Source organism: Dermacentor andersoni, chromosome 11 (genome assembly GCF_023375885.2).
Source record: "Dermacentor andersoni chromosome 11, qqDerAnde1_hic_scaffold, whole genome shotgun sequence".
NCBI lineage: Eukaryota > Metazoa > Arthropoda > Arachnida > Ixodida > Ixodidae > Dermacentor > Dermacentor andersoni.
The window spans coordinates 44,476,888-44,491,669 of NC_092824.1; positions in this window are offsets into that span (position 1 = coordinate 44,476,888).

Sequence of the window (14,782 nt, forward strand, 5' to 3'; positions counted from 1 at the left end):
CTTTCTACGATTCTGAGGATGCAAGAGATGTGGTGAAAGCAACTTTTCAATCAACGGGATAAAGTGGTGTCTGAAAGGGTTAAGATGTATGGAAGCATACTTGTTCCTCGTTCTCACAAGCATCTTCAATAGTTCCCTAAAGTCTAGTACTTTTTCTAGCACTCGGAAGGTAGCAAGAACATTGGCCATGCACAAATCAGGTGCTAGATGTGCAGTTACTAACTGCCGACGTATATCTATCCTCTTCAGTGCGTCAGGTGTTTGAATCGATATGGGATTCCTCGCTTTCTGTTAGTGCTAAGAGCATTTTAATAAATGAACAGCATGACTTTGTGTGCCGACAATTTAAAACTATTTCAGACTGTCAACAGTGTTCACCACTGCATCGACTTCCAAAAAGACATTTTTTCACTCTCAAACTGGTGCAGAAAGAATAAGTACTCCTAAATGCTTCCGACACTATGGCATTAAGTTATATGCACAAAACGCACCATGTGAAATTTTGATACACCCTACGTGATGCTCCACTCCTTAGGGTCGATGAAATGAAAGATCTTGGCGTGTACTTCGACAAAATGCTAAGCTTCTCTTCACATAGATAATTACACAAGATACCCTTCACGCTCTTGGAATTGCATGATTTCCACTCACCTGTGTGTTTCTGAAATTCTGCTGTGTGCCTCTAACTACTAGAGTATGCTTCTGTAGGAGGGGGGTGCAATGAGCGGATCTAATTCTGGCCTCATTGAATGCATCCAGAATAAATTGATATCTATCTTAAAGCACCACTTTTGCCATTCTGGCGACCACAGTCGAGCCTTCTCAAATATACTTCAACTCGCACCTCTAGATTCAAGCCTTAATTAATCACACCTTTTGTTCCTGTATAAGGTGGTCCATGACATTATACATTGCTTAAAGCTTCTTGATCATATGCATTTGTTTGTGCCGCAACAGTATACCAGGTAGCATTCCACATTCGTTGCCTGTGCTTGTTACAAGATTGTGCTAATAAGACTCGACTCCAAAACATACTTCAGAGTTCATTTCCTTTGTTTTGTGTATCTGTAGATAATCACGTAGGATTAACTCCCTTTTACTTTTCCGCGTTTCCTTTTTTCCCTATTTTTTTCTCTACCTTCCATTTTTTTGTCTACTACATTCATGTTTTCTGTACATTTTGTCTCACATAGAGCTCGTTAAGTGCACCAGTACAAAGGCTCTCTAGCTGTTCCTGGGCACTACAATAAAAATTTGAATGATTGATTATTATTGTAGTATAAAATTGTGCTTTTTAAGTATGTACTAGTATACTATTTCAGTGCAGTAGCTTTTGTGCAATTAAAGAAAGCGCATGAATTAAGAAGAGAGAGAGAAAATGATAAATTAAAGGCAGGGAGGTTAACCAGGACTGAGCGCGGTTGGCTACCCTACACTGGGGAAAGGGAAAGGGGCACGGAAAGAATAAAGGAAGAGAAAGTCCACTGGGGATATCAGTCGGTCACTCAGTCCGGATAACAGACGCTGACTCCAATCCGGTATCTTTCAAATATCGCAGCAGCGCTTTTGTGGCCTTTTGTAGCTGCGATATGCGAGGCCATGGTCCCAAGATCTTGTTCAAGATGAACGGCTTTCCATCTAGCTGATTGAGAGCTGTGCAGAGGTCTTGCCTTTCATCTTCAAAAGATGGGCAGTAGCGCAGTAGGTTTTCTATGGTTTCCTCGACACCGCAGGCATTGCACTCGGCGTTATCAGCCATTCCAATCAAAAATGCATATGCATTGGTGAATGCGACGCCCAAACGTAAGCGGCACAGCACTGTTTCCTCATTTCGCGGAAGACCTGGTAACAGTCACAGTTGCATAGAGGGATCGAGGGAATGCAATCGATGTTGAGTTAATTCAGGTGTGTGCCACTTTTCCAATGTCAAAAGAGTGCGCTAGCTTGCCTAAGTGTTGGGCTGCGTCGGTCCGCGGTAATGGTACAGAAACAAGGGTTGCTGCTTCGTGGGCTTTCCTAGCAGCTTCGTCAGCGAGGTCGTTGCCGGAGATACCGCAATGACCAGGCAGCCACTGAAACACGACGTCGTGTCCTTTCATGATCATGTGATGGTGCATTTCTCGCGTCTCCGACACGAGTTGTTCACATGACCCGCGACGAAGAGATGACAGAAGACATTGTAAGGCCGCCTTTGAATCGCAGAATATTGCCCACCGATTAGCCAGTTGGTTATTAATATAATCAACGGCACCTCGGAGGGCAACGAGCTCCGAACCGGTCGATGTTGTCAAGTGAGAAATCTTGTGGTGATATAACCACTGCGCTGGTGGAGCTGGTCTGAGTGGAAGAACCATCCGTATATATGTGGACTCGATCAAAGTAGAAAGTGTGCAAACAATCCAGAGCTGCTTGCTTCAAGGCCAAGGTAGGCAGGTCGGTCTGCTTTCCTTATCCCTGGAACCGTAAGATGCATTTAAGGTTGTTTTAAACACCACAAAGCTGAGGTTGAACGTGCTGAGGGTGTGAAGCCCGATGGTAAGTAGGCATGATGGATGCTGACCTTGTTGAAGAAGGACGCCTGTGGTCGTCGTTCTGGCATGAATTAAGAAAGTACAATGATATGCTATGTGCCTGATCATATGCATTGTGCTATTAATTTCTTCCGAGTTTTAACAATGTCTGGCTACTGTATGCAGTGTTGTGTAATAAAATAATATGCCACAGCAATTATTGCGTGCCTCGCAGAACAAATTGAATATATCTTTCTCAGTCTAAACATCATAGCAGGCTGAAAACAATAAACTGCAATTTTTTTGTGGCGACGAAGTGTATAAATTTTGAAAATAACCTGTTTATATATTTCTTATACTATGCAAATGAGCTGCTCCCATACATTCGAATAAGTGCTTCAATAGTACGACTTGGCAAAGGCCAACGAAAGACTCTTATTAAAACCCTTTAATTCTCCAGCTTGCATTATCTGACGGTATGTCATTTCATTAATGTAAAGAAAGGCAAACTTGCTATGTGGAAACCAGTTACAATAGAACATGGCCCTTACACTGTGAAAATGTTTTGTAGCAATACACTTAATGTGAAGGCCTCCGGATGCAGTGTTGACGCGTCAAAACAACCTAGAATAATAGAAGTGCTCCATGGGCTAGACTTGGCAGAATAAAAAAAATTGGGGGGACACAAGATACGAATTACATTTGAGCTATTCTAGTTTTTTCTTTCTTTTTTTTGTGAGTGCTACTGGTGTTTAAATTCTGTTTTGCTGATTTTGTCAGAACCCACTTTTTCACGTTTCTCCCATGCACCAACAAGTATAATTATATTGACACGGACGCTTTATCTGTATCCGGTTACCGTATTTCACCGGCTAAAAAATGTTAAACGTTATCGCTCGGTGCAGGATGCGCCTGAACGTACCGGAAGTTTCGCGAATGTTATCGATGGTTCTGTCTGTTGTCGACGAACCTTGCTAATCTGATTGCATACGCGCCACGAATTGTGTTGTAGTTTCTGGAAGGCGCGCGGGCAGCAACGAATAGGCTGTAACTTTCGACGACTGACATATGCAAACCGATGTGCTTGACCCGCAGGTGAGATTTTCGACGATTGCCGACATTGCTCGCCGCTATCGTTGCGATTGAGCCGGCACTATTTATTTACCGTCACTACTACGTGGCAATTTTTCCAACACAGATTTTTTCTGTTATACATTGCACGCCTAATTCTTACATAGTTGGCTGCCCACTAAGCTACCAAAAAATGAAATGGTACAACAGTTTTTGATACATGGCATCGTCGTGCAGGTGTTTGCAAAGCGATCTTGCAGACAGACGACGCGCGAGCGCTGATGTCGATATTTTGTACACTATTGTTACTTCAAAAATAAAAACAAACTGTTGCGGCAGGCGTATATTCATTATTCAAACGTGTTTTTTTATATCTAAAAGCACATACACATCACTAACTTATTGTTTCAAGCTTAGTTTACAGCAGGCTGTTTTAGGCCGGACTTTGACAGGTGAAGACGGAATAGTCCAGCAACAGTGCGCCGCAGCCGAGGAGCGAGCTTCGGCGCGCGTCGGAGCTTCTGTCTAGTGGTTGCGTGCCCTCTTCCTCCCACCAACGCGAAGCGAAGCGTTCGCTTGTCAGGGCGCGCCGAAGCTTCCCGACGCGTGCCAGTGATTGGGGCATTAGGAGCTTTAGGGATTTTCATCCAAGCGTTAGTCCACGTGTAATGTTGACCGACAACGGCTTGGTCATCTTGTTCTCCTGTAATGTTGCCGCCGCCACCGAGGCCACGCGCCACGATTCAGCAGTGTCCAAGCACGATCTAGCGTCATAGTGGCTTTTGTAAGGGAAGACAAACACTATTGAAGACAAGGGATGGAGTGACCGTGACGATGATCGCTCCATTGGTGTCCCCGTTGAAACTGAGTCAACAGTCACCTAAATTTCTTGAACTAATCCAGGTTTGTTGTTGGAGTAAAAGGATCCCAGCTATATCTCCCTGATACTTTCCCCCTTCGTAAAACCTTGTTATCTACGCTCGTAACAACCCTATGTCTCGTACCTAGCGCATCAGCTAGTGGGCAAAGAAGTTGGCCTCGGAGAACTTCTCTCTCCCGTCCAGTAGGCTATGTCCTCGAAATATGGGGTGTATTTGCTTGTTATCCGACGTGCTCGTATTGCCTGCACACCCGAAAGAAGACGCACGTATCAAGTTGTGACAGTGCACAACAACGGTATATTTATTGGGCCAGAGTTGTGCATCTCTTCACGCTGGTTTTGCAGTTTGATGTGCGTTGCCCCTGGTGTCATTCATCATGCTCTTTCCGGAGACCTTGATGCGGCTCGTCGACGCCAACCTTTTCCGGTACGTCCACATTTTGTTGCCCGTTCGTGAGCGTTTGATTAGGCGGTTCGTTGGGCAGTTGCATGTGCGGTTGGGTTGAGAGTTGAGTGCACGCTCGTTTTGCCGGTTGACAGGGTGGTTGATTGGCGGCTTTACTGGGCTGTGTATGGGGCACTTGAATGGTACGCTGACTTGTCGAAAGATTAGGCGGGTGACGGGGAGGCATATTGAGCAACTGGTTGCGCTGCAATACCTGCTTAGCTGCGGGGTCAAATTTCATCGTCGATATCCACTCACGCCTAGTTGGTCTGGCTTTGGTAGAGGCTATGGTGGAGTCGTTGCTCACTTTGGTCTTGCGTCTTCCTCCGCAAAAGTGTGGTTTTTCTGAGTCGCGGCTAATTTTGAGGACCACAACTAGTGCAATGATGGCGAAAATACGTAACGCCCGCTGCTTCGAGGTTTCTCCGGTGCTGCTTATCTGTTCGCGGTTGCCGGTGTTCGCGAAGCCTTGGTCCACGGCAGGCCTCACGGCAGGCCTCACGGCAGGCCTCACGGCAGGTCTCACGGCAGGTCTCACGGCAGGCCTCACGGCAGCCGCCATGGTAGGTGTCAGTGATGTGGCCATCCAGCAGTTTCCGATGATGTAAGATATATGGCACGTACCCACAATCGGACTGGGTGCGAGGCGTAGCCGGTACCCGTAAAAAAAATATGAATATAAATACATTATATAGTAATGTATGTAATACAAGAAGAAATGTTGTACGACTTTAAAATGTTATTGAAAAAATTGAAAGTTGCCTGATTGTTTGGAGTGAAAAAAAAAAGTACGTTTTTATTATCGCTACAATCGCCGTCTCCTGGATTCAATTTGGTGAACCCCCAAATTTAAATTGACCCATGCCGAAATTTCAAGTTGGCCGAATAAATTTCGGGTACGCCAGCCTAAATTGGGGGTTGGCCAACTTCAAATTTAGGGGTAGAGATCAGAAATTTGAGGCTTGCTCAAGTTGAAATTTGCGAGGTGGCAACTTAAATTTGAGGGTGCGCCGGCTTAATTTTGCAGGTGGGCCATTATGAAATTTAGGGGCTTAGTGACTAGAAATGTAGGGGTGTGCCAACTAGGAATTTTTGGGTTTGCCAACCTAAGGTTTATGGCTGGGCTGACTTGACATTTGCAGGTGGGTCAACTAAAATTTTGGGCTGCACCGAGACCAAATTTTGGGTAGTGTAACTTGAAATGTGGGGGTTGTCGAACTGAATTATGTGGGTATCCTTACTCATACTTAGAAAACAGTGGTATAGTTTCTACACAATTTTTTTGTTTATGCTCTTCCTCATCCCTTATAAAGATAACGATCAGTTATGGTTACTGTATAATTGCTGTTAAGTGTCTGAATTTCGAAAAATATGCATCATACTTTTCACGTGACCGACAGATATTGCTGGTTTACTTAAGAAAGAATGTTTCCCGATAAAAACAAGAGCGATCACGAATTCTGTTAAACGACGCGCCGTTTCTATACAGTTTAAGAGTCTACTAGACACGTAATGGGGAAAATGGGCTGGTCCCGGACATTGGGCAGTCTAACCCCAAACCTCCATGTGAGACCCGGCACAAACAAAGAAGTCTAACTTTTAGCTAAAAGCCGTACCATCGATTGCGATAGGGAATGCATAGACGGCTACGCGGAGCATGGATGCCAGTTTTACCGGCGGCATAAGCTTGCAAACAATCGCCTAATATGTAAATAAAGAAACATGGTGCCGTGCGCACAGGATGATATGAGACACATCACAATCGATTACATCCCCCATTTGCTGTCAAAATGCCGGCGCGAGAATTTGTGGCAGCAGCAGCAACGCAATGTAGTGCCTGTCATGCTCTCTATCGCATCAGCGAAAACTCAGCTGCAGGAATGTTGCCCTTAGAATAATAGTATATCCCGTAGTCGCACCTAGACTGCACCCTTTGTCAATACCGGCTTAAAACAACGCATATAACGCGGAAAATAGATAAAAATTTCGACGCTTATAAATGACTGACTACAAGCGGCCTGCTGCGTATGCGGCCTATTTTCGCGTCTCAATGAATTTGTTGATATGATGTAGGCCAACGGCTTTCCTAATATAATCACAACACCTACTGGTATCCCAGGCTCCAGCGAAACACTTTTTGATCTATGCCTAACAAACAGTGATATTCGTGGTACCACGCCAGAAGCACTCCTCAGTGACGTCAGCGATTACCTGTCAACGTTCCGGTTTTTAGAAAGGTCAACTAAACAAATATGATTACATAATTACGCGCCAAATAGTTACCGCGCTATAAACCAAAGCAAAATTGAATATTTTTGTCAACTCATCTTGTCTGTCGACTGGAGCTAATTGCAGCGTGACGAGGATCCTATTTTATGCGAGAAATTCTTGCACAAAATAACAAAGTTGTATGAATGCGCTTTCCCAGTTGTAACAATGATAAAGTGCCCAAAAGGAAGGAAGCCTTTTATTACACCTGACCTACTTAGTAGAATCAAGGCTCGAAACACAGTTTTCACCCAGTTTGTAAAATCTAAAGAGTTGACTGTTCTGAAAGAGTATTAAAAAGTTAGAAATCAATTCGGTTCAGATATAAAATATATAGGATTCAATACTACGCTCATAAATTTTGAGATTTCTCCTTTGACCCTAAATAAACTTGGCATACAGTCAAAGATTTTCTACAGAAGTCTGAAAAATATGTACCTCTACAAATGACTATTGGCGGAACGGGTCTGAGTGGTAATGCCCTTGCCAATGAGTTCACCAGACATTTTTCTTGCATTTGGAGATTTTCCTGCTGGAACGCCCAGTAATATTGGAAAATACATGGAATATAACCTTCATTATTGCTACTCCTGCAGAGGTTAACGATATAATGTTTGGGTGCGATTTTCTAGAAACCTTTTTTGTGCCAGTGCCTTTTCGCGTGACGTCATCGTTTTGGGAAATGGTTGTTGCGTATGCACGTCGTCTTTTGGATAGTCCAATCAGAAGTTCCCTTCGTTGGCCGGACGTTTCTTTCGTGCTCTCTTTTTGCGGGGCTGTAATGCAAATTTGTTTTGTAAATCGACACTTCATAAAAGCGGACTTCCATGCTGCGTAAAGCAAATTGAATTTGTTACCTTACAACACAAAAGCTGTCGCAGCCTAAACAAGTGCAAACGTAAGTACTCCTATTTTCGGAGCCGTAGCCACATATTAGTCGGATGTGCATCCAATCGCTGCCGTTCAGCGCACGCAAAATTGCGGCCACTGTTTACCCGTACGGCTGACAGCCCCTAGCGTGTCCATAACGCAGCGCAACTAATTGCGGCCCACAGTGGTAAACTTACGTCTAAGAAGGATCTGCGCTGCTTGCAGGGGCCGTGCGATATAGCAGTGAGGTGAGGAAATATTAGTCGTGTAGTATTTGCATTGTCGTGCGGTTTTCGCTGCATGTCTGACGGGTGATAATTTCTTCTCTAGGAAGGGCCAACAAGAATTACCGTAACAACCGAGGACAAACTTTGCAACACAGAGGATCGAGAACTGTAAATTTACTCAGCAGGTTTCAATAGAGCACCACCACGGCGGAACAATAGCTTCGTCAAAGTGATCGCAGCAACTGTAATACTTCCTGGGCCAGGTGCCCCTGCACTCACGGTTACGCTCAGAGAAAGAAGCTGCTACAATGTTAGATGTGATTAGCGACTTCACCTTTTTTTACATTAGTGGTGTAAAAAGGCAAAAATAATTTATAGTGAGCACTTTATACAGGCGCTTAGCTTATAGAAAATGTTTGCCTCCAAATTTCTTTATATGTTGTGGGTCAGCTGAATTTCCCTAGTTTAAAAAGACAAAAGAGTGGAAAAAGTGCCACGGGTCTCAAAAGAGCAGATGACTATTCTGGTGCAGTTCATCGAGCAGCACCTATACCTGGCAAGAGCTTCTCCAGAGTTCTCGTCACGTACGACTGCTGCTCGAAAAAACGAAGTGTGGGAGGAGGTGGCGCTGGTCCTTAACACACAGGGACCAGCCGTGAAGACCACCAGCCGTTGGCGCAATCATTGGGCCAAGATGGCCCATAAAGCGAAAAAAGAAGCGGCCAGTGCCGCGAGCGAGAAGAGGTGAGTTTTCTAATGATGCGGACAGTAACCTCGTTTCACGTTGTTGTTGTTGTGGTGTTGGTGATGATGGTGTTTGCAAGGCAACGGGAAGCGCGAAGGTCGGGGGGGGGGGGGGGGGTGGACGGGCGCATCCTGGATGTGCTGATGAGTACCGGCGGGCCCTTGTCCCCCCCTCCCCCCCCCCCGTCCCTCAGTTCTCTTAAAAAGTGTTGTTTGTGGTACCTGTGGCCTCACGAATTTTCACCATTACATTGTAACACAACACTGCAAAATGTTCTCGGACATTTTTTTTTTCGTTTTTTGTGCAAGTGCCAATATAGGTTATGTACTCTGAACAGCAACTTGTGCAAATGATGCACTTTGCACGCACTGTTCGCGATGTCTGAACACTACTCTGGCTGCAAGACATGAGTTTGGAGGAAGTGGCAGGGCCCAGCACTTCCCGCACAGATGCACCAGCCACAAGTGCGTACGTGGTGTCGGGCTCTGCTGCTGTTGCTGGGCCGTGTGGCCTTACATGTAAGGCAGTGACCTAGCTTTTGTAATAGCTTAGTTTGCAGTTGCTGTATGATCTTGCTATGAAGTACTCCACTGTGCTGATATTACCTTTGTGCCCAGAATGCATTCAGCTCTTATTCATGGAGCAGAAGTGCAAGCCTACAAATTACATGCTGTTGTAATAGAGATTCCTTGTGCTTCTTATACTGTTACTTCTTTACTGTTACCGCCAACTTTCTCTGGTACTTTGTGCTCTAACTAGGCGACGGCTTTGTGTATCATTATTTTATCTATGCAGCTACAATGACATTTCAAAGTGACTGGTTAGGACAATCTAGCTGTGTGTGTCGGATAACAGGGAATGAGCAGTCTTTGCTTTTGTCTTGCATGAAGAGCCACCGGCTACCCTCCAGGAACCGCAACCCACCCCCTAGGTGCGGCAGCCTACACCCCAGGCGCCGCCGCATCCTACCCCTCGAGAGCCACATGCACCCTGTAGACAACCCAGACAGCAGGAGCTCATAGTTGTCGTGGTGACGGCTGGTGCCGAATACGTTCGGCAGGCCCAGTTGGCGGATGCCGGGGCTCAAAAGGGGGGTGGGGGGGCGCTTCCGCCAACAAAGGCTGCATCAAAACCGGCAGGTTAGTGTAAGGCCAAAGACGTATATTCTTCTACGTATGAAATTGGTGAGCATATGCCCTCTTTAAAAATTATATTCGTCACTAAGCAAGCATAACCTATACGTGTAGTGCTGGGGTGGTCATATCTTGTACACATTTGCGAGATATAATGTGTGTAATAGCTACGCAATTATGTGGCGAAAACAAAGATGTGGCGCTAAGTTTATGGAAGCAGGTATAACCATGTTAGGCATCTTAAGAATGGGACGGCACTGCTTTGATGGGCCAGAAAGGTTTTTCACTGTTTTATTAGCAATGACAATAGCCTGCAAATTCGGATGAATGAAACACACCAAGGCCTTGTTACTGAGCTTCTGTAATGAAACTAATTACACATCTTCCTTTTTAACAGCACCCCGAGGTCCAGATGCACAGCATGTGGCAGCACCACGAGGCCCAGATGCAGAGCCTCCGGCAACTTAGGATGGAGGTGGTTGGGCAACTTCAGGGTATGCGCAAATTCCAGCAGCTGCGCCTCGAATTGGAGCGGCGGTCTCAGGAGACCAATCAACGCCTGCTTCAGCTGCTGCTGGTTGCACTGGTGCATGGTGACGGCCAAGCCCCTCACCCCTCTAATGCCCCACATACTTAAAGGAAGCGAAGGAATCATAGGCAAGGAATTTGTCACCATTTCTTTAATACCCTAAAACTTTCTGACGTAGTAATGATGATATGAAGGCCGGATATTGCTAGTTTGCAAGAAATAATTGCAGAAGTCACCCTTTCATGCAACGGCAAGTAGCATAGCGGTTGCAGCATGATTTTTTGCTTGAAGTTGTACTTCAGCACTTCAGCAATAAGAGCGTCCACACTATCACGCTCAACTGCACAAGTGCCAAGAATTCTGGTGGTGCGGACATTCTGGCTGTGACATTGCAATTTTTAGGTGCCTAGTGGTCGTCATGTAAATTTAAGCAAGAAGCCGCACTGCAAATGTTCTACAATTGAATCCGGTCTCATCAAATGGTGACAGTTTCGGGCCTTAATATGACGTCGAAAGTAACCTGCGAATATACGCAGCAACAAAGAAAGCAGGTATGAAAATTCCTTGCCTATGCTCCTTCATTTCATTTGTAAAGTGTATTTTTTGTTAGTTTGTTCCATATTTAGTTGTTGCATATATATAAATATATATATATATATATATATATATATATATATATATATATATATATATATATATATATATATAGTGTCATGATATACACAGCTGCAATGTTTTCGTCTTTTTCATTACCAAATATTTTACCAGTGACCTTTCATGTTGACATACCTTGTGTGTTTACCCCTTCTGTTGTGTAGTTACTCATATCCAATTTCTCTTACTGAATATTAAAGTAAGATGTTATGGCTCTTTTCCAGTATCGAACTCCACGACAGCATGTTCCTTTCACATGCAGCAATAGGTCTATACGTTTCACTGTGATAAATATTGTTCTGCTGGTACGGGATGATTTTTGCACCTGCACACTGTTTCTCTGGTGCAGTTTAAGCCGGTTGCTATTTCTGATAATTGCATAGCGCACAACAATTTTCCTAACCAATGCGTGCCATTACATGTGACATTCTATGATGCAGTTACCTGTTAATCTTTTAGATGCAAGAACAACCTGATGCAACATTTATTGCAACGTGTCTGTGATATGTTGCATATGTCTCTACTACTGCAGTGCTCATGATTCTCCCACTTCTTCAACGTAGAAACTGTTGCACGTGATGTGTACATAAACAAGTGTTATTGTCGGAAGGTCCGTATGTTCAAGGCTGAAATCATACAGAAAGGTGCAGTTTTCCTGTAGTGCTTTTATTTGCATGTCGCTACTATATTTTCAAAGCTAGCTGACACTGTAGAAATATTATTCTGCAACATTCCAGTTACTGAGTTGTGCTATTTACAATTGAGGGCACTTTGTTGAAATTTATCAACTGCTCATGCGTGCACACACTTCACGGAAGCCACAGCGATCGACATGTTGGATGACCAGTTGGACGGCATTTTCTTCAATACAAATAAAATTGCGGTTGTTGTCAGACAAGATGGTGGAGAATTTAGAAGGTGTGCGTGCAGCAGCACGTTCAGTGGAGCGGCAGGTCTGACGCGCACTGGGCATTTTGGCTTTTGTGAGCTTCTCAGCGCGAGCAGAAAGCGAGGAGAGAGGCGCTAATGTTCATCAATGCGCAAGGGAACAAGATAACACTCAGCGATACGAGTAAGAATAAAAATTACAGAACTGCCGGATACGTGCATGTTACGCAGGGCATCTAGGTGACGACAACAGCAACAAGCAAATCATGGCAGGGAGTTTGAAAATGCACTTATTTTTAGCTTGCTTTCAATCTTATATGTCACCACTAAATAGACTGTTTCATTTATTATAAATGTCGGCTTTACATCACCCTTCACTACACAACTTTTACATTTCTGAGCGAATCATGAATGTTTGCAGTACGTATACGTACATCAACTACAACTGAGCATGGAAATCTAATTTGCAATTTCACAACATGAAATGTACAATGCAATTATTTCGCAGCTGTTACCCAATTGCGCGCATGCACGTAGCGATGCTCGCGATGGTCTTGACGTCGCAGCTACCTCCGCACATTCCTCAGGTAAGGCATGTGCTGCGCACGGGTTGTGCGAAACATGCCAATAAGAGTGTTTCGAACAGCCCACCCTCTCAAATAATGCATTCTAGACTCTGTGTTTCGGGGCAGACCATGCGGAATGGGCTCGCCGTTACGGCCGAGCTCACTAGTACTGCTGCTGCTGCTGCTGTCGTCATCACTGTCATCGCCCGATTCTATGTCGTCCTCAGAAAGGCGAAGGTTGTGCAAGATGGCACATGCCACGACAATTTTGGCCGCGCGTTCCCGCTCGTACAGGGGGCTACGATATTGCTGAAGACAGCAGAAATGGCTCTTTAAGAGCCTAATGCACCCCTCCACTACGGAACGCATGACGGCATGTGCTGTGTTGTACTCCCTCTTGGCTGTCTGCACTGGAGGATGGCCGGGAACTGGGATTAGGAGCCACGGCTACAAAGGGTAGCGACTGTCACCTGCACGAAAATGGAAACAGTACGGCAATTAAGAAATGCTACAGCATGATTCAACAAAGGTAGACTTCAGAGGTTGTGAATGCCAAGCAAAAGCATGAATTGAGCATATCCGTATTCAACATGTCCGTATTCTGTTAACCAATTTACAAGTGCACTACTCGGTGCGTGCCACAAGCAGAAGACGTCAACGCTTATTGGTGCTATCAATGGCAGTAGTAGTAGTAAAACTGAGGTGTGTTCATTTCTTCTGATTCTGGCAGGCACTGAGTGCAGTAGCAGCACTAATACGTGTTGTTTTCGTCTGCACCTCGCAGGCACAAAATGTGCTTGTAACCTCAAACTTCGAATATTGCCAATGGTAAGCAGTCATTGTCTTCATTTTTTTTTAGTCCCGACTTTATCATGTGCTTGTAGTTTGGTTAAAGCGTCAGTTGGAGCGCGCACGGCGTTCTGCACTACTGAAGCGTGACTTCGCCAAAGAATTCGTCTCACCGAGGAGATATTCCCCGGGATTACCGACGCGCCCCGCTTGGAACCGATGGCGCAGCCATGTCCTGGTCGGGCCCTGGTGGCAGAAGGTCCACGGCCAGGATCTTCATGTCCGCGTCGCAGGCATGAGGTAAAGTGTGAATAGAGAAAGTGCCCGTTGACAAGAGAAGCATAACTGTCAAAAAGAATCGGCACCAGAAAACGTGAGGTTTACTTACGAACATGCAGTTGAGGGCGTACCATCCCTTGCGGCACATGAATGCGGCCTTGCGCTATCCCTTGGGTGCGATAATCGCTGTGAGGTTGCCGTCGACGCATCCGATAACCCTGGTGATGGCACTGCGCGGAAGGAAACCCACCTTCACGGCTGCTTTTTCCTCGGCCGTATTCGGAAAATGGACCCATTGTTGTACGCCCCTGCGTTCATGAAAGCCTCTGCCACGCGTCGCACGCACTCGCTCACCCTCGACGGTGAAACACGGATCGTCTCCTCGCTCCGTGCGGACGCGTGGAAGCTCCCGGTGGCAAAGAAGCCAAGCGCACACACCTTCCCCTCCACCGACAGTCCCGTCGCTCGCTCCGCTTCTAGATCCCCCGCCAGTTCCTCGCACAACAAACGCACTGTGTCCTTTGAGAGGCAAAAACGCCGTCGAAAATTGTCATCCGACATGTCAAGCGCGTCCCCTAGGTCTCCGTGTTCCCGTCGGCTACGGCGAAATGCCACCGCCGTAGCGATGAGAGGGGCAGTTATATCTTTAGTCCTTTGGAAACGACCCCGCCTCTGCCCGTGCGAAAAATTCATGCCTTATGCTCCGCTTAATGAGTGCGTCCACGCCACTTTGACGTTTTTGATTTTTGCGGGCTCCAGACGTCGTGTGATTGACAGACAAAATGGGGGTGGCCCGGCAATTACCGACCAATGGCAACTCGGCGATGGTGGAAAAAGGCATAAACAAGTAATAAAATTCCTACAAATTCACAGCCCATGTCTCAAAAATAACTGTTCTTGTGGTTTTTACGGCATTGAGGTAGCACCA